The sequence below is a fragment of the Balaenoptera physalus genome (assembly GCF_965194825.1).
Source record: "Balaenoptera physalus genome assembly, chromosome: 9".
NCBI lineage: Eukaryota > Metazoa > Chordata > Mammalia > Artiodactyla > Balaenopteridae > Balaenoptera > Balaenoptera physalus.
The window spans coordinates 66,605,709-66,628,009 of record NC_138888.1 but is presented as its reverse complement, the minus strand read 5'-3'; positions in this window follow the sequence as shown (position 1 = coordinate 66,628,009).

Below are 22,301 nucleotides of genomic sequence, written 5' to 3'. Positions count from 1 at the left end.
ACATGCTGCGAGACATGGCCAAAAAAAAAAAAAAAAAAAAAACAAACAGAAAAAGAAAAAGAAAGAGAGAGAGAAAAAGATTAACCATCACTAAAGTTACGGTGGAAGTCTAAATAAAAACATGGTTTGATTGTATACACTGCTTTCTCAGGAATATTGTCATTGGATACATTGAATTATACTGTTATAAAATGCTAAGAAAAATAAATAAATGCACTGGCATAGATATTGAACACCCTGATGCATGAATATTAAGAATGAAAATATAAGCAGTGTAAACATGCTTTAATTAAAATGTAATGTGATCTATTCAATATATGTTGAGCTCCATTCTTTGCATAGGCAAGTGGATTGGCTACACGCCCATCTTCAGAGAGTAAATAGGCCTCTGTCCAACTCACCCCAGACACTCTGAGACAGGAAACCAATGACATTATCCTTAAAGAATATACAGTCTATCTACCTGCCAAATTTACAAAGTTCTGCCTCTGGATTTTCTATACATTTTGTCTGGTGGCCAGTAAACATTTGTTGAGTTGAACTGATTATGTATATATAAATACACAGATACTCTAGGGACAACTGTAGGAGCCTGATTACTTTATTCTATTAGTGCTTACCTTGTTATTTTCTCTTTCAACTTATTTTTGAATAAATCTATTTCTGTTTGTTCCCAGAACAAATCTATTTCTGCGGCTTTGAGCAGAATTTATGTTTACTGATTATGGTGGAAAAAAGTCTCTTTTACCTCTATCTGTTCAGGCTGATGGAGGTGAAGGTCATATACAGATACATATGTAGTTTAGTCATCTTTTTTTTAATCACTTTATACTGCCCTCAGATATCAACCTCCATGTTAGTGATTGAAGTTAATCTCGGCTAAATGTTTAAAAAGTGAATTCTGGGTTCAGAACAAAGTTTATGGGTAAATATTAAGTTATTAATAATCCTTATTATGACTGCTACAGTGTATTGAGAGGTTAATAAGTTCTGCCAGTTGATGAAGTCAAGGAGATATTTGAGGTGGCTTGATCTTCCAGCAGTTACTAAAATATTTCAAGTGAAAGGGAACATATTATTTTGTGTCACATTCTATTCCATTTTGGACTGCTTACATTTATAACTTCTGGAAGGATGAGTTAAAGTTAGAAGAAAGAAGGGGCAGGGTATTATAATCAGAAGAGAGTGTGCATGCACAAGAAAGCATTACATATTCAGTTAGCTGCAAACCACTGATGTAGTCAGAATACATGGCGAAGTGAGAGCATGGCTTGATGAGATGATAGAGATCTAGATGAGGCAGAGCTAAGGAACTGGGGCTTTATCCTATGGGAGGAATTTATGCCAAAGGAGGACAGCAAGATTGGAATATTACAAAGATCACTCTAAGAGAATGTAAATGGTGTATTGGTGCAGGGGTGTGAACTCTTGTAGGTACTTGCGATTGATCTATTGCATTAGTCTAAGCAAGAAATAAACATAGATAGTGAAAGAGAAACTAGGGAACAGGAAACATATTAGAGAACCATTTAGATGACAGACTGACAAGGACTTCCACATTTCTGGCAGGGAAGATTAGCAGTAATTGATGATATTTACCAAAATTGGGGAATCCAAGAGAGGAAGAGAAGACGTAAGGGAATGAAGCAGGGAAAATGATGAGTTCAAAGCCATGTTAAGTTTGTGATACAACTAGAAAACTCAGGTGCAGATATTCTGATAAGTCAATTTGATGATATTATGACAGGAAATCTAGGCTAGAAATATTGGGAAACAATGCAGATAACAAGTGAGGACACTATGAACAAAGGCAGTATCATGGGGAGTGGTGAAAATGGGATGGAATTAAGAGACATATTGAAGTAATATTCAGTAAGACTAGTGCCAAGTTGATTTAACATTAGAGAAATTCATTGCTCTTACTAAGCACCAGAGCCAGTGCTGTTTAAAGTGTGTAATTCTGCGGTACAACTTCTGACCTTTAAACAGAACTGTAATTAAAATTAAGCTTTCTAGAAATATTACTCTATGTTAGGCAATTATGTGTAAACTGTAGGTCAAGGCATATATTATCCAAGTCTAGTATTCAAAGCACCAAGTACTGTGCATATGGCCAATGCATGTTTGTGGAAGCGAATTAACACATCTATGCTGCAACTTTCATCATACTATACTTTTTTTTCAGCATACGCTTGCTGAATGTATGCTATGGGCTAGGCCTTGTGTTTTTTGCTAAGGACAAAAAGATTAAAAAAATAATATTTTAGATTAAAAAAGCATTCTAGACAAAGACAGAAACATATAAAATGATAATTACTATAATAGAAATAAGCACAGAATGATATGGAATCATAGAAGAGGGTATATCAGCCAACTGGTCAGCTTCTCATAGGTGATGACGTATAAGCTGAATCTTGATGCTGAGTAGGAGTCAGCCAGTTCATTGGGGTGGAGGGGGTGTACCCCTGGAGGTATTACAGGTGTGAGTCATCTGTGTGAGTAGGGTATGGGGCTGGGATCATAGAGCTCTCTGAATAACACTGGCAAAATACTGAGATGATGGAAAAGAGAGGAGAGAATAATGAACCACAAAGATAAATATTCAGGTGGGGACAATATGTCTCTATGCCATGCTTAGGAATCTGAATAAGAGAAAAATAGGAAGAGAAGACTGGCTGTAATTTCAAGATCAGACATATTAGGTTAGAATGTGTATTAGTTAGAGTAGGTTGACTACTGTAATAAGTAACCATTTCATTAGCTTAACCAGTAAAAGTTTCTGTTTCATCAATATCACAGCCTAATGAAGGGTGTTTGGGAGGGTCTATGCTCAATACAGCCATTCATGCACCAAGGCTCTTTCTATCCTTTAGTCTGCCCTCCTCTATCCTTAGAACCTTCTCTATGGAGCACGTGGGTGAACAAAGAATGGGAGGATACAGGCAAGACTGTTTCAGGGGGCACACCTGAAAGAGGCATGTATCGCATCAACACACATTCTACTGGTCAGAAGTCAGTCTCATGGTCATACCTGACTCTGTAGGAGACTGAGGAATTTGGCCTACCCAGATGCCTCATAGGGGAAGGAAAAAGAATTTGATGAACAAGTTTCTTCTGTCTGTGAGATAGGCAAGTATAAATAAAAAGTAGAGGACTAGGTTTTAAATCTATTAATATATTTATGAGTCCTGCACATAAAACATCGGTAGTTTAATCATGGAAGCTAATGAAACCTCCAAGTACGATCAAGTATATTGAAAATAACTCAGGAGAACTTCAGCATTTCATGCATACATTTTAAAAAAAGCATGAAAAATGAATTGAACATAAATGGCCAGAAGACTAGGAGAGAGAATGTCAAAGATGTCAAGGGAGGAAAGAATTTCGAGAGGGAGCAAAGACATGATAAGCTCCAGGGTAGTTAACTAAGATAGAAACCATTGGCCACATTCTAAAACTTTAACTACTTCAATTTGCTATTAATTCATAATGTCATTTAGATGGTTGAGTGACCTACAGGAAGGGGACTATGGCTGTATCTGTAGCAATAAATAGCCTTAACTTATGATGTCTCAACTTGTTTTAAAACTTAAGCTGAGATTTCAAATTAGCCTTAACAAAAACTTGAAATCTATATTTACAGTTACTTTTCTCAGATAAGTTTTTTATGTGAGGTCTTTCTTTCTAAAAAGATTAAAAAATCACTTATAATTCCACTTAACTTTCATGTTTATAAGTTCCTTATTAAATATGTTCTGCAGTCAGATGGCAGCTCTTTTGTGGATTCAGAATAGATGTAAAATATATTTGCATATATACATACACATATCTATGTACTTCCTCATGAACACGTCTAATTAAATTTAAAATAGTGACAAATAAAAGCAAAGTATATAAATACTTTGCTAAACATCTTAAGTTGTGTTTTAAATTATGAAAACCCTTGATGCCACTGTTTAGAAATTGTGTAGCTTCAAGAAGTAAGGTGGATTGGAGGTGGGATACATTATCTGTGTTTTAATATCAATGTTTAAAATATTTAAACATTAATAATAAATGTCCTGAAAGCATAGGTACATATTATTTGACATTGAAAATAATGTGAAGAAATATTTACCAAATGTTCTTTTACTATTGTTCTTTCTTAAAATAAATAAAGGCTTACATTCCCAGTATATAAAATAGTTACAAGAGGAGCTCCTATATTTGATTGTTTCCCTTGGTGGTGACCTCTGAGGCAACTCTGAGAATTCCTATGTCAAAAGGACCAGAGTTTAGATAAGCTGGGATGAAGTGAGAGAGTGGCATGGACATATATACACTACCAAATGTAAAATGGATAGCTAGTGGGAAGCAGCCGCATAGCACAGGGAGATCAGCTCAGTGCTTTGTGACCACCTAGAGGGGTGGGATAGGGAGGGTGAGAGGGAGACGCAAGAGGGAGGGGATATGGGGATATATGTATATGTATAGCTGATTCACTTTGTTATACAGCAGAAACTAACACACCATTGTAAAGCAATTATACTCCAATAAAGATGTTAAAAAAAAAGAAGGAGCAGAGTTTGGAAACAACTGTGTGAAGGGTGGGCTGTGCTGTGGCAGGAACTTCCACAAGAAGGCAAGTGTTGATGGGGGAAAATGTGGGGTCAGATGCTCCAAAGCTCTAAGGAGGAAAGATTGAGAGGAAGATATTAAGCAGGTGGCCAGTGGCAGGCCCTCATGATAAAATAAAATAAAATAAAATAGCTGGTGTAGGGTAGGATGTTGGTGATGAAATAGACTATAGGGCAGGCCCAGGCCTGGGAAAAGCTTGAGAGGAGAACTTTGCGGTAGACACAGACAATAAAACAAGACAGATCAAAAACAAACAGAACAAAAAACTCCAGACACTTAAGCAGGTAAAGCACAAATGAGTTTTAACAGCAATGATTAATACTAAGTAAAATAAATGAAACTTCTTCCCCTAACTATAAATAGCCTGAACCATGAAATGTTCTCACCTTGATTCAAATTCCATTCACATGTGTTCACTTATAATGTAGCTAGTACCTGTGAGCTGGGCTCTCTGCTATGTGGTGGGGAGACGGAGAAATCAGACCCAGTCTCCTCCTGTAGAAATCTTTCTTCCTTCTAGGAAAGGAGTGTGTACATAAAAATAATGGCAGAGAGGAATGGCAGATGTCATACTAGTGGAGCTTAGAAACAGGGCTTCTAAATCTGATAGATGGGTTGGGCAAAGAGAATACTTCCTGGTACAGAGGAAACTTGAACTGGGTTAGTGATTTACCATCAGGGGGTATTTAGACAATTAGACTTCCGCAACAGTAACACCAAAAATGGCAGCAAATGAATAAATCCAATAAAGAAAAACAAAACACATGTATTAATTTCTTAGTATATTCCAGGCGCTATAGTCTGTGTTTCATTTGGATGGTATATCATAGGATGTAATTGTACTTAATTAGCCTAACCACTATGACTTCGATACACTTAAGCATATTTTATACATGGAAAAGAGATTAAATTTGTTAAGTCTCTTGCCTAAGGTAATAAATTCTGTCTTGGTGGCTAAGCCAGGATATAGGCTCAAGCAGTCTGACTCCACAACTTGTTCTTAACTACAGCCAACAATGAAGAAGTATTAAAAAAGAAAGAAAGAAAGAACAAAGAAAAAGAAAGAAAGAAAGGAAAAAGTAAAAGAAAGAAAGAAAGGAAGGAAGGAAGGAAGAAAGCTATGGAGTATGGAGTCCCTCATCCCCCTAATATTTGTGAAGAAGAAAAATACTCTTTTTGTTCCAATTTCCTTCTGGGTGATGTCTGCTTTCTAGACAGATCTCAAAAAAACATTGCATAAGTTTGAGTATACAGTTTATTATGTGAGGCAATATCTAATTTTTTTGTACTATTTATTATATTGAATAATATTAAAAAGAAAATTCCCAAATGTTTGAGTTGTTGTGGCTTTTTATCTTGTCATTTTAAAGGCAGGAACAACAACAACAAAAAATACAAAGAGCATAATGACTTAAAATACGAATCACAGGGGCTTCCCTGATGGCGCAGTGGTTGAGAATCTGCCTGCTAACGCAGGGGACACGGGTTCGAGCCCTGGTCTGGGAAGATCCCACATGCCGCGGAGCAACTAGGCCCGTGAGCCACAACTACTGAGCCTGCGCGTCTGGAGCCTGTGCTCCGCAACAAGAGAGGCCGCGATAGTGAGAGGCGTGTGCACCGCGATGAAGAGTGGCCCCTGCTTGCCACAACTAGAGAAAGCCCTCGCACAGAAACGAAGACCCAACACAGCCATAAATAAATAAATGAATAAATAAATAAATAAATAAATAAAAAATGCGAATCACAAAGACCTTGAAAATTATTGTTATAAATTGTTAGTCTTCTTTTCAAAGCCAGTGATTTTTGATTCATTTAATATTTCACACAGTTATTGTAGAAATTCCCTTCTCTCACTAACTTTACCTCCATCAGGCCCTTTTTACTCTCTTTACTCAACTTAGATTTGACCTCCATCATGATAATCTCTCCCTTGCTTAGCTCTCAACAGCCCTCACCTTCTTGCTTCATTGCACTTGCTTGTTTGAACCACCTTCTTACTTATACAAACTCTGAGCCTGCACTCACCACAGCTGAATGTGGCTGGAGATCAACGCTGTCATGCAAACTGGTCCCACTTTAAATTCATGATTAAGTGAGCCCTTAACGTTGCTGGGCAACCAGGCTACATTCCCCAAGTCTATGCACCATTCAGTTTCCCAGAGGACTATACATACATTCTCCCCAAACTTCCATCACCTTCACTCATTCTCATTCACAGCTGCTGACCTCTACTCTATTTCACTTAGGAAATGCAAGCACACAGAAGAGAACTTCCACATCTAACTCCCATCTGCAGTGTCCATAAAAGAACGATTTTGCTGTTCAATCTTTCTCATTAGCATATAAACATTGTTATTTTTTTTCTGCTCCTAAGAATCTGTCTCTTAACAAATTTGTCCCAATGTTGATAACAACAATGCCTGTGGGTGCATTATACAATTCTCTCTATGTTTGTGTACATTAAAAAAAAAATCCATAATGCAGAAGCAAAAATGAAAACAAAAACCTCCACTGACCTTTCTATTCCCTTCTACATACAATACTAATTCACATTATGACAAAACACCTCAAAAACTATCAATGCTCTCACCTTTGTCACTTCATTTTTCTCTTGAATCCACTCCACTCAGGTTAGGATCAATGGGATAAAGGTCTTAAGGAGGCTTGAAGAACATTTCCATGAGGCTTATTTTACTGATACAATTAATCTATCAGTGATGAGGTAACTAATCAACTTTACAAACTGAAAATCAATGAACCATTATATTATCAGGACACTTTTGCTCCAAGTTTCATAAACATATCTTGAACTACCTTTAGCAAACAAGAAAAATTTATTGACTAACATAACCAATCTCATAGAGTTGTAATGAGGGCTCAGGGATAAGTATTATCCACTTAACTCTGCTTCTTTCTTCTTTCTTTCTGTTGACTTCCCCTGCTAGACACAATATTACTGGCTGTCTCCACACTTGAGTACCTAACATATGAAACCAAAGAGGACCTAAGAGTTCTTCCATATTGTCCCAGGTTCATAAATCCCAAGGAAGGATTCTTGTTGGTCCTGCCTGGCTCAGATAGTGACTCCATTAGCAATAATCACCATGGACAGGGTATCAGAATCTGTAAGAAGATGGCAGCTTCCTTTGAAATCATCTAGTTAGTATTGGGGCAAGGAAATTGCTAGAATGAATTAGTGGGAGCGTGTTGCACACGTGGTGAATTGCTGCACTGGGCAAACAGAACAACAGATGTTTGTTAACACCTATTTGTTTGGCTTCCTACTTTCCAGTTGGAGACCACTGTCCTAGAAGCCTAACTGTACTTCCCTTTTTTTGCAGCACAATAAAAGGGTTTCACAATTTAAGGTAGCAAACAGAATAGTTTAGCTCATACATATTTTCAAGGTTACACAGAGAAGAAAACTCAGGTTAGTTCCAAAGGAAAACTGTTCTGTTGAAGCAACTTAAGAAGTTTAAAAACCTTTCCAAAGATAAGTAACTTTGTGATGATGTTATGGATCAAATGTGTGTGTCCCCTAAAAATTTATATGTTGAAATGTAATCCCCTATGTGATGGTATTTGAAGGTGGAACGTTTGGGAGGTAATTAGGTCATGAGAGTGGAGCCCTTATGGATGGGATTAGTGCCCTGAAGAGGCTGGAGAGCCAGTTTGCTCCTTTTCCATCATGTGAAGGCACAAAAGTCAACAATCTGCAACATTTAAGAGGGCTCTCAACAGAGCTCCATTGTGCTGGCACAATAATCTCATATTTCTAGCCTCCAGAGCTATAAGAAAATAAAGTTCTGTGGTTGATAAGCCACCTAGTTTATGGTATTTTGTGCTAGTGGCCCAGGCTGACTGAGACAGATGATAACTAAACTGATATCATGGAAAGTAACATGAAGATCTTACTAACAGGAGTCTTTCATATGCTCAAGAAACTTTAAAAAATATATAGTAGCTTAAAAAGAAGCTCTATGATACAATATGATATAAATAAGTATAATAATATAAATAAGTATATTGCTACTGAGGTGAGGCTCAGAAAGTACTACCTTTCAATCCTTTGAAATAAACAATATGCTTTCCTTTTCTACTTTGAATATATGGTAACTGTTTACAACAATTAATTTTTTTTTTTTTTTTTTTTTTGGTGCCTGTTTGTGAACAAACGAGGTCTCTGAGACCCTAGAGATTCAGGTAGAGGTTTCAGGGAGTTGGGAACCAGCTACAAAAATGATCACATAAATTAACAAAGAAACCAAAAAATTCTTTCCTTTAATCTCTTTGTTGTTATTTTGAAAATTATAAAAAATAATTTTAGCATGAATTTTCTAAATTATGTTATTAGTGTTTTATTTTGTTCAAAGCAAATATTGGGTAACACAGCATGCTGTTATATATACTTAGGAAGCAAACATGGGTGATACATTACTATGTAAACTGCAATGGAAGGGATTTTGGTCTTTTCTGTTCAATGCTTTCTACCCAATTCCCAGAGCAGTGCCTGACTCATAGTAGATGTATCATGATTTTTTAAAAATAAATTAGCTAATCTTTGTATGTTATAATTTTAAAATCCGTCTATTGATATATATTAAAATGTATCCTGCTATTATGATTATGGACATCAGGTTCAGCTCAAGGTAGCAAATATAAATTTTAAAAAATGAAGGCACCAATGTATCCTTTGATCTTACTATCATATCACATTTTTGAAAATCATGGGAGGAAAAAGCCAGTGTTAAATTTAACCAAATGGAAGGAGAATCCTATAACTGGCCATCAAGCAAAGACATCAGGTGATATGAATCCATTCTATAAGAAAAAGCCTTAAGTGTTAGGATTGGATATTTATAAGAACTTAGATTTCCCAACTGAGAATTCATATATTAGAGCATCGCAAGTTTACTTTTCTCTCTCCCAAACAAAATAAGTTGCCGTATTGGAGAGACTTTTGTGGAGTCATGTTCAGCCATCATACATGTTTGATCTCTGAAGGAAAATTATCTTTGTCAACAAATGTTATCCATTCCAGAAATACTGATATGTTTTCCACTATTTTAAAGCAACCCTTAAAGAAATCGGCAGCTGCTTAATTTGCATTCTGCATGCAACTGGACAAAAATATAGGTGTCCCTCAGTGAAGCCAGCTTTCATCTATTGTGTGCGCATTGTTGCCATCAAAGAAAAATTTGCATTTTATAAGCCCATTTTGGAACCTGAAAATAACATCAATGTCTTCAAAATGGTGAAAATCTGCTTTGCCAGGGAAAGCTTCCACTGGAAAACAAATCTTGGTGTTCTCTGCACAGGTGGAACACCTGCAATGCTTGGCAACACATCTGGGTTGGCTGCTTTCTTGAAGAAAGGCACTCCACATGTCATAATGACTCACTGCCTTCTATACCGGCGTGCAATGGCATAAGAGACTCTGCCAGTAATTCTGAAAGAATCTTCGTTCACTGCCATGGAAGGATCAAATTTATCAGAGCCAACGACTTAAATCACTCATTTCGGCATGTTTTGTCAAGGCTTGAAAGAGGAATATTAACTTCTTTACTACATGTTCCAAAAGAAAAACTTTGAGTGCTTGATTGCACTTTGGGAAACTTTTACCTTTTGCTTTTCTCTCCTTTCTCTCTCTCTCTTCTCTTTTTCTTTATTAATTTTTTTGGCGGGGGACAGGTGGAAAACAAAGTGATATAAAGGAAAATTCACTCAGAACTACTGGACAAGGCAGAGTTGATCCATATGTTGACTAAGGGAAGGCTATTTTTGACAATATAAATGAGGTAATTCATTCAAAGCAGAGCCTTGAACTACAGATGCTGCTAAAAACAAAACAGAACAAACACACCACCCCCATCCCTACCTCAAGCCACCGCCACAACAAATGACAAACTATTGTATCCAAGTCACCATTTCTTAACACTAGAATCAGGAAACTATCTCAAAGTTATAAATGCTAGAAAAATCGTGTTTTTAGTCTGCATTGAGGGTAATAGAGACTTGCCAAATTCTCTGTGGGAAGATATCTACAGATCCCTGGAAAAACTAGAATCCTTCCCAAGGTTACTTCTGCCCAAACCACTTAAATATTAAAACCTGGATTTGTGATCCTCTTCTTGCTGACACAGAAAGCATCGCTGTGGCACATTTTGACCCAAATGACTTTGGGACGAAGGGCTTGCCGGGATTTCAAGTCAAGAAATCCCAGACAATTCAGTTATATTTGACAATGTACAGTCACCTGGCAAAGCCTTTTGTGAGAACATTGGTTTCACTCATATGTCTCCATAAATGAGGTTATTAGCATGCAAAGCCACCTAAACACAGTAACCAAAAATATCAAAATTAGATGTCAAAGATAACATGCATACTTTCAATTTAAAAATATGACAGTTCCATGCTTTTAAGCTGAATATCAGATTCTTGCTGACATTTCCTTTGGGGAAAAATGGACTTGTCATATTGTAAAATTTGGATCTTACATTTTGGATGGCTTAAACTTTTCAGTAAGCAGCGTTTAATTATATTTATAAATGCAGGAGAACAATGAAGACATAAATGTTTGTAAAGATTTCTTTCATAATACTTCTCTACCATTTTGTGATTGAATAATTTGATACAATAGTTATAAAGTTATAACTAGGAGCTCCAGAACGACCAGCTATCTGGACCACTCACTTTCTCCAAAAACCTTTGTTTCTAGTTCTCCATGAAGAAAATCTAACTTCTTTACACCTTTGACTTATAACCCTGTCCTGCCCCTTTTGCTCTCAGTAGATAATCTTTATCCTCCTTCACAGAGAAATTTTCTTAACTTCCCTCTTCAAATCTGTAAGCTAACGTGCAGCTGTAGATTGACTCTCTTTTCTCTCATTATTTTTAATACTAAAAGAATAAAGATTTTTTATCAAGCATTGTAAGTTGCATTCAATAGCCTTCAGATACACCACACCACAAACCATCTACAATCAGTCAAACCCAGCAGCAGATCATTCTTGCACAATCCATGAGTTAGGGCAAAACTCCCTGCAACTTACAGTGAGATCCTACTCAGGTCTTGCGGGCAGGGATTGAGGAATTACATCTCATTTCTGATCACTAATGCGTGATGAAGAGCGTCAGAAGAATTCTAAGAAAACGAATAGAAGTGATTGTGATTTCAAAATAAATTATTTGGAGACATTAGCAAAAACATCAGAATGATAAAGTATACTTGCTTCTACTAAATTCTTGATGGAAAAGTTCTCAAGAACAATCAACTTGTTTCCTGCTGCAGAAGGAGGGAGCGTTCTGTTGTTGATATTGTTTTCAAAAGATCAAAGGGGATTTTTTTTTCACAGAATTTCATATTTTGCTAACATGAAGGCATAAAACAGCAACAAAGAAAAACAATGCATACAGCAGTGAATACACCAGAGTAATGTTGATATTTACAACAACTAGATAATTTGGGGGGTTTTAGAATAAATGCAACAGAGGTCAATAATCAAAAGTTTTAAGGTTAGAGCAAGATCAGTCAATGACTAAACAGAGCTAACAGCTCTTATAGGACTATTACTGATTATTAGCTTTTTTGTTTTGCAAGTGGGAACATACTGGTAAGAATGGAAGAAAGGATAATAACATGCATAATATTAACTACACACTGCAAAAATTATGAACCATGCAGAAGTTTACCTCAAGTAGTAGCACTAATGGTCTACTAATGGTTTTTCTCTCCATTTATAGTGAAAATTGGTACAAATAGCTGGAATCCAAAGGGGCCATACTGCTGATGACACCTATGGGATGGCACATCACCTGGAGGGAAGTGTCCCTAAGAACCTGTGTAGAGTTGAGCTTTCCTACCAGCTCGGTTTTTTCACATTGGGACCGTCATTGGAGAGAAAACTATACTTCTTTTTTCTCCAAGCATATTACAGTGTCCTTTTGTTATAGTAATTGAGCTTTTACTCTGATTCACTAAGGTTCTGTCACTCTTTCTATATGATCTCATCAACTGCTGTGGCTTCAGTTATTTTCAAATGCTACTGATTTAAGTATCTCTTTCCCCAGCCCAGAGCTGCATATCTAATGCCCCAGTGGATGCTTGGATAGGCCACAGAAATTGAAATCCAATAATCACAAAACTTAATCTTTTCTTACTCAAACTTTCTTTTTTTCTTTTTTTTTTCTCCTCTGGTGTCTATTGGAATCAGTGGTACCATCAACAACCCAGTGGCTTAAAATAGAAATCTTGGATGAGCTTTTCTCTCTCGTACCTTTCATATCCAAATACATAAAATCTTATCTTTTCTACGTCTTAAAAAACTCTCATAAATCCAACCACTTCTCTTTATGTCCCTTGCCAAGAGTCCAGGACTCTATCATCTATTCCTCATGTTACTGCAAGTGACTTGATACTGCTTTCCCTGACTCTAGTTTTGTCCCTCTCTAGTCCATTCCCCACAGCCCTTAGAGCTCGCTTTCTACAGTGCAAATCTAACTCCAGAAACTTTCGAAGATTTTCCAATGTTCTCCAATAGAGTCAAGATTTCTTAATAGGGCAAACAAGGTCTTGCTCACTTTTCCTATGTTATCCATTGTTCTCACCTCCTTCATATGTCATATTTTAGCTTTTTAAAATTCTGCCACTACTCTGTCTTACAACCACACTTTGCAATAATGTTTCCTGTGCTAAAAACAAACACCTCTGTCATCAACTGGCTAATGCCTACTTCTCCTTCAGGTTTCAACTCAGAGGCCACTTCCCCAAGAAATCTTTTTTGATTTTTTCAAGTCTGGGTTAGATGTTCCTCCTATGTGAAAGAATGCACTGGACTCCCAGTAAATAGAACCAGTTATATTACATGATAATGTTTCTTTACTGTTCCATTTCTCAGTGGGGAGGGACAGGATTTGTCTTATATTTTCATATGCCCCATATTCTGCTACCCCCATGTCTAATACTACTACTAGCGTACAGTAGGAGTTTAAGAATGACATACATCATTTTTTTGCCTCTTGCAATGCAGTACCTCCTAATCCTAGAATCCAGACTCAAGACACTGTATCAGCAGCACATTGATCATTGGTCCCTGATTTTATGGGTCCATTCTAACTCTGATTATTCTGATCTCATAGGTTTTACACATAAAACATAAATATCTTGGAAAGTTCAGCATTATGCATTACCTTGGCAAATTTCTCAAATTCTGTCTGCATTTTTTGCACCTGGTTATTTCACAGCAACTCTGACCCATGTCCTGGTTCACACCCCACACCTCCATGCTTTGTCCCTTCTGCCACATGAGCTCAGGTTGTTTACATTCATTTGATATTTCCTCTAAACACAGAAACAGTTGTAACATTCTTCATCTGTGAAGATGCCTTTTGAAATCCTGACAACTGCTTTCTATACCATTTTGGGATTCGGACAGTTCAGAAGATGGGAATTGCCCGTACGCTCCAGTTTGATTGTCAACATCTTATCCCTTAAACATTTTCTCTACAGAGTAGCTCATGACGCGAAAAAATCCATCCTTTCATTTTTTTTAAACTTGGGGTTTGTTTATTTATTTATTTATTTATTTATTTATTTATGGCTGTGTTGGGTCTTCGTTTCTGTGCGAGGGCTTTCTCTAGTTGTGGCGAGCGGGGGCCACTCTTCATCGCGGTGCGCGGGCCTCTCACTATCGCGGCCTCTCTTGTTGCGGAGCACAGGCTCCAGACACGCAGGCTCAGTAGTTGTGGCTCATGGGCCCAGTTTCTCCGCGACATGTGGGATCCTCCCAGACCAGGGCTCGAACCCGTGTCCCCTGCATTGGCAGGCAGATTCTCAACCACTGCGCCACCAGGGAAGCCCCATCCCTTCATTTTTAGGAGAGTTTGCCTTGTATGTTGTAAGACAACCTCCTCCTTCCTCCTGTTCTTGGCAGATGTCTTAATCTTTCCTTCATATTAATGAAAGCCTCAACTGTAGGACTCACCCAACTCTTTAAAAAAATCTTCACTAAAGTTAATAACCTCAGAGAGTTTGCAAAGCTGGTATGGAATTTACAGAACAAAGCTGTGAAGAGCCACAGGCCTTCTCTAATAAAGATATCGCTTGTTTCTACTGCATAGTTTTGCTTACACAGCTTTATAGACGTTCTCTGTCTTGAGGGTACCAAGCCCATTCAAATGCCCTATTTTTCTTCTAATTGCTTTTCTGCCACTGGCTTGTTAGCAGGTCTCATGTGTTCTCTCTCCCTCTCTCTTTCTTTTACCCGTTTCTCTCTCTCTCTCTCTCTCAATCTCTCCCTTCCCCCACTTCAGTATTTACCTCCATTCCAGCATGTCCCTCTGCCTCAGAATTTAGGAAACCCATTGCTCCCTAAAAGCCAACAGAAATGTGCCTATCTGAACCCTAGTGCAACATTTATAAGCTCTGTCAGTTTCTCCTTCTCCTTTCTTTGTGTTCTGTGATATTCAGCACTTTCCACAAAGAATGTAATAAAAAAAAAAAATAAGAAGATCAAAGAAGGTGCTTATCTCCAGTGACATGTCCAAACAGGCACTCTGGCCCTCTCTAATATGCTCATCTAATTTGCTCCTGAGCCCAGGCCTGGAAGAAAAGCATCTTGAGGAAGATTTCTTCCGTGGACTGAGCCATCTGCTAATGCAGTCCTATGCCAGTAATTTACAAGTAATGGTTTACAGCTGTGAACCTTGGCTTCTGAGCTGTTTTGGTCATTTAGTAATTACAACAGTTTCATTAACATTTAAAGGGAATAGTCTGTTCAATATCAATTAGGGACGATCTGCAACTGTGTAGCTCCATTTTCATATTTGCATTTGACATTTAATATTCTGCACACATAAATTCTTGGGCTTGAAAATGCATTGCCACAGAAGGTCAAAATTAATCCTGAGCCCATTTCTACCTAGCTCTACTAAGCTTTAGGAAATATTTCTGCAGAGAGTGGGAACATAAAGGTTATTTTGGGTGCGGTTTTACACATCTCAACATTTAAGTACTTTTTCCCACCACTAAAGTTAAGGTTACAGAGTTCTCTTCAATTCTTGTTATATCTTCTGTATTCTGAGGACATTTCAAACTTATCTGAGGCAGATTTGCATAGTATTAAGAAAGATGACATCTATTACTTGCAAATCTTATGTAACTGCAGTGATATTTAACTTTAATATTTGAGGGTATGGGGGGGTGTTCTGTGGATTTCAACACTTAATAAATAGAACTAGACTATGACCAAAAAAAAGGCTTCCTAAAATCATTTACATCAGGGAATAGGTCTTAATCTCTAATTAAATTGTTGAGCAAAGGTTGACTTTGCTAGGACTTATCTCAGGAGAAACAAAAGCCCCATGGTAATTTAAATTTCATGTGGCTGAGAATGGCCCAAGGATTTGACCCCTGATGTTAAGTGATTTTGGTGGGGGACACAGTGAGAAAGATAGAGCAAATTTCAAGTGAGCTAAAGGTCTTTAAAGGAGAAAAATCAGGAGCTTCCATCAGGAGAGAGGAGCGGTTTGAGATTATTAGGGACAGATCACAGAGGATGTCCCAAGGATGGTTTGAGTGACAGAGGTTAAAAACAGTTTGAACTGAAGTCTGGGGTTTCTTTTGACTCTTAATTCCCAGACTATGACATGAGATGAATCATTGAGTGTGTACCATTATTCTAAGGGTCAGTGGTAGTGAAGAACCCACTGAATGAAGCGAGGATTATGAAGAGGATGCTGAAAGAGAGTCCAGTGGGCCTATATGTAATTTGATTCCATGCAGGTATGTGCAGATACGAAATTGTGATTTACCTGATATGGCAGAGTCTGCACCTTGAGATGTGGTGATGAGCTTTCATTTGTTTCAATTTTAAAGTGGTTTACAATCTTATGCTGCTCAAGCAGATAGAGTGACACTGGGAACACAGATAAAGTGAAAACTGAGTGTGTAAATATGTATGTCCTAGGGCCTTGAGGCCTGTAAGGAAGTCCCACTTCCCACCTCCCAGAATCTCAGTCTCAAGTAGGCACCTACAAGAAGTGGAAAGGAGCAGTGCCAGTCAGTAGGGAAATATCCGGATCAGATCATTTAGGTCGTCTTCAATATTTATATTATATAATGCATGTAATCTACTAAAAATAAGGTGTATTTTATAAAGCAAATCATCCAAGGTCAGTCTCATTCAACATACATAAATGAGGTTGTCTCACATATTCCTTGGCTCCTCAAGAAATTATTTGCAATGACTACGTGTTGCTTATTAGACCAATCCAAATGGTTTGTTCTATCTTGGCAAACACTTTACTATTACCTTCCTGTCACTCTGCATTTCTGGTTGGTTTGTGCATTTGTAACTTTTTCCCCAACTAGAGTATGGGCTTCAGGAGGACAGAGTCAGAATCTTCTACTTTTCTATTCTCATATTTTCCAGCTGGGCCTACGACGTTATTTCCAGCTCTCAAAGTGTAATCAGGCAGGCAAGAGGGAAGACTCCACTTGTGATCAGGGAAATCAAAAATCAATCAATCAATCAATCTAGCCTCTAAGACTGAAGGTCAGGTATGACTTTAGTTCCTGAAAAATCTGGAGCATAGAGTGATACAGAGTCCCAGACATGGCAACTGGGGACCCTAGGTGACTAGGTGAACATGGAGCTCGGGACCAGAAAGCAGGTTCCTCTGCTTGGCAGGTCATCAAATAAGCAAGTTACTCTATTGGCTCACTAAGTACAGGGTTACTTAGTGTGTCTTTGGGGATGTCAGGCATTTGAGTGCTCAGCAGGTGGATAGAACCAAAGCCCTGGAGAAAGGAATATTTCCAAAAAAATAAGAAATAAGAGGATTCTGGAATATGCGGACAATCAACATCATATTAGAAGGCTCTATCTGGATCCCACAGACCTTGGTGACCAGTAGGCTATCTCCAGATCTTCAGCAAATCCAGCCACAGGTCTGAGGTCTTGGAAAAGTTCGTGATGAAGAGACCTTACAGTAGCTAGTAAGGATCAATTCAGAGGTTTGTGTCATGAAGAACAAATATTTTACCTCTAGAAGAAGCTGAGAGAAAGTAGTAAAGGACTCAGTAGTGATGAGGGAAGGAGAAGAGAGGATCCAAGATTCAGGGAGTGGATATTAAGTCTGATTCTGAGTCCATGAGGACTGATCCATAGCTGCTCAAGTTTCCTATGGCTCAGGTGGGGGGTGTGCCCACATCTTGGGTGGAGATGAACCTACAGGATAATGGCTTTGGCCATGTTGGAGAGAGAACCACTTCTCATCAAACTGCAATATTAACCACAATTAACAAAACAAAATTTTTAAAAAGTTACAAAACTTCTGTGTACTTGTCTTTTTCTCTCTGTATTAATCAGATGACTAGCTGCTGGGTCTTATAAATGCATGAATCTCAATAGTTCAGCAAAATAGTGGCTTATGTCTTATTCATGTACAGTCCATCCATGACTCCACACAGTCACATCCAGGGAGCAGGCTCTTTCCAGCTTTGGCTTCACTTTCTTCTGCAGTCAAGCAGCACTTGGTGGGGAGTGAGAAGGGAGAATCAGTACCCTTGGGCCAGGGTGGAAATCAATCAGAACTTAGCAAGTGGTTGGAACCAGAGCCCAAATACAATACTGGGTAAAGTGTTATTTCCTTATTTCTGTCCATAGTAGATAGAAGCTGAGAAATGTAGTCTGTGTAGAGAAGAAAGAGGGAGATTGGTTTAGTAAATGACTAACACCTAAATTAGAACTTAATGGCTGTTGGGGAAGGTGAAGAATCATATCTCCAGAGTTACCACATTACTAGATTCAAATGTCCAGTTTTCATTTAAAAAACCGCAAGGCATACAAAGACACAAGAAAGTATGGACCTTTTGAAGGGAAAAAGATAAAGCAAAAAACTATCCCTGAAAAACTGTCCTGGTGGTGGATCTACTAGACAAAGACATTAAAACAACTGTCTTGAAGATGCTCAAAGAATTAAAAGAAGACATTAAAAAGACAAGAAAATAATGTATGGACAAAATGGAAATGTCAAGAAATAGAAAATGTAAAAAGAAACCAAAAGAACTTCTGTAGCTGAAAAGTGCAATAAGTAAAATAAAAAATTTGTTAGAGGAATTCAAAGGCAGATTTGAGTAAGCAGGTGAAAGAATCAATGAATTGGGATATGACCTATTCTATAGAAATAAAATTATTAAAAGAGAGTACTGCAAACAATCGTACACCAACAAATTGGAGAAACTAGATAGAATGGAAAAATTTCTGGAAATATAACACCTCTCAGACTGAACCATGTAAAAATAGAAAATCTGACTATACCTATAAGAGTAAGGAAACAGAATCAGTAATCAAAAATCTCACAAGAAAGAAAAGCCATGGACCTGATGGATTTATTGGTGAATTCTACCAAACTTCAAAAAAAGAACTAACATTAATTCTTCTCAAACTTTTCCAAAAAAATGAAGAGGAGGGAAGAGTCTTTAATTCATTCTATGAGGCTAACATTATCTTGACACCAAAGCCAGTTAAAGGCACTACAAGAAAACTACAGACTAATATTTCTTATAAACACGAATGCAAAAATCCTCAACAAAATAGTAGAAAAATGAATTCAGCAGTGTATTAAAGAGATTATATACATGACAAAATGGGATTTATTCCTGGAATAAAAGGATCATTCCATATACAAAAATCACTCAGTGTAATATACTACATTACCAGATGTAGGAAAAAAAGAATCCATGTGATTATCTCAATTGATATGGAAAAAGAATCTGACATATTCCGACATCCTTTCAGGACAAAAATGCTCACAAAACTAGGAATAAGAGGGAAGTACCTCAACATAAAAACCAGATAGGATAAAACCCTCAAGGAAAGTCAAACTCAATGGTGAAAGACTGAAATATTTTCCTCTAAGATCAGGAACAAGAAAAGGATGCCTGCTTTCATTGTTTCTATTCAACATAGTACTGGAAGATTTAGCCAGAGCAAATTAGGCAAGGAAAATAAGTCAAAGGCATCCAAATGGGAAAGGTAGAAGTAAAATGATTTCTGCTTATAGATGATATGATTTTATGAATGAAGTAATAAATGAATTCAGTATAGTAGCAGGATACAAAGTCAACACATGAAACTCAGTTGTGTTTCCATTTACTTACAATGAACAATCCAAAAAGGAAATTACGAAAATAATTTCATTTACAACTGCATCAAAAAGAATAAATTAGGAATTAACTTATCCAAGAAGGTGAAAGACTTGTACAATAAAAAAATTCAAAACATTTCTGAAAGAAATTAAAGAAGACAAATAAATGGAAAGACATTCTATGTTCAAGGATTATTAAGACCTCAATACTACCCAAAGTGATCTACATACAGATTTAATGTGATCCCTATCAAAATCCCAATAACGTTTTTTGCTGAAATAGAAAACTCCATCCTCAAATTTTATGAATTCTCAAGGGACCCTGGAATACCCAAAAAAACCCTGAAAAAAAAAAAAAGGAATGAAGTGTGAGGATTAACACTTTCTATTTCAATTCCTTTTATAAAGCTACAGCAATCAAGAGTGTGGTACTAGGATAAAGATAGACATATAAATTAATGGAATAGAATAGAGAATCCATAAATAAACACCTTCATATATGGCCAAATTATTTTTGACAAGTGTGTCAAGATCATTCAACCTGGAGAAGACAGTCTTTTCAACAAATGGTGTTAGTAAAATTGGACATTCATATGCAAAAGAATGAAGATAGATTCTAACCTAACACTGTATACAAATATTAACTCAAAATTGATCCATGACCTAAATGTAAAACCTAAAGCTATAAAAACTAGAAGAAAATATGGGGCAAAATCTTTACAACGTTGGCTTTGGCAATGATTTCTTAGATACGACATCAAATGCGCAGGCATCAAAAAAAAAAAAAATTGTAGGCAAATTGGATTTCATGAAAATTAAAACTTTTGTTTATCAAAAGACACTATCAACAAAACAAAACGGCAACCCACAGAATGGGAGAAAATGTTTGCAAATTATATATCTGATAAGGAATTAATATCCAGAATATAGAGAGAACTCCTAAAACGAAACAACAAAGAAACAACCCAATTCAAAAATGAACAAAGGACTTAAATAGATGTTTTTCCAAATAAGATACACAAATGGCTAATAAGTACATGAAAAGACACACATCACTAATCTTTAGGGAAATTCAAAGAATAAATACAATGAACTACCATTTCATACCTGTTGGGATGGCTACTATCAAAAAAAATCTCTAAAACCCAGAAAGCAACAAGTGCTGGTGAGGATGTGGAAAACTGGAATCTTATGCACTATTGATGGAGATGTAAAATGATATATCTGCTCGGGAAAACAGTATGGTAGTACCTCAAAAAATTAAAAATAGAGGTAACATATAATCCAGCAATTCCATTTCTGGGTATGTATTCAAAAGAATTGAAAGCAGTGTCTTAAAGAGATATCTGTACATCCATGTTCATAGTAGCACTATTCACAAAAACTAAAATGTGGAAGCAACCCAAGTTGTCTATGAATGGACAAATGGATAAGCAAAATGTGATATATGTATACAATAGAATATTATTCAGCCTTGAAAAGGCGGGACATATGGTATAATATGCATGGAGCTTGAGAACATTATGCTAAGTGAAATAAGCAAAAAGAGAAAAACTGGATGATTCTACTTATACGAGACATTTAGAGCAGTTGAAATCATAGGGACCAAAAATAGCATGGTGGTTGCCAGGGACCGGGGGTTAAGGAGGAAAGAGGAGTTACAGTTTAATGGTCCAATTTCAGTTTTGCAAGATGAAAAGAATTCCAGATATGATGGTTCACAACAATATGAATGTAGTTAATGCCACTGAACCGTATAGTTTAAAATGATTAAGATAATAAATTTTATGTTATATAAAAACCTGGGGTAAAATAATTGGCAGAGAGAAGAAAGTGATTGTTGCTACTGAGTTGTCATTTAAAATTAGGCTATTTTTCACAAAGTAGGTTGTATCAGCGTCCTGGACAAACACGTGCACAGTCAAATGAGGTAAATAGGGAGAGTATAAATAAGGAAATATCTTCAAAGATATGAGCAAATTAAGGGAAACCGACAGGGATGGTAAAGCCTCCCAGGACCAACAAACTGGGGAAGCCATCACTACTCTTTATCTAAGTGGCAAGGGGAGGAATTAGTTACCAGGATCCAGAGACAACAGTTAGACCTGAAGGCCCCTGATTAAAAATGTTTTGAATTTTGTTTAGAAAAAAATAGCCAACTCAATGCCTGGCATGGAGGGAACCAGGGAAATAGAAACACAAACTCAGTCTCCTCCGTCTCTACATTTTCTGCTGGTGCCTGTCATTAGTCAAGCACAACCAGAAGTTGGAAGGCAGAGGAGCTCAGCTGATGCACTCCAGAGAAGTCAGCCTCCTGGTGTGCAGAGCAGGTGGAAGTTGGATCTCTTGGGACTAATGAGACAAATCCTGGGAAGGACTGAAGGAGCTCTTAGGAACTGAGGGTGACTTTTGACAAACAGCCAAGAAGCTGAGGCCCTCAGTCCAAGAGTCCACAAGAAATTAAATACTGCCAACAAACACACGAGCAGACCCTTGCCCAGTCAAGTGTCAGATGGAAACGTATTCCTGGATAA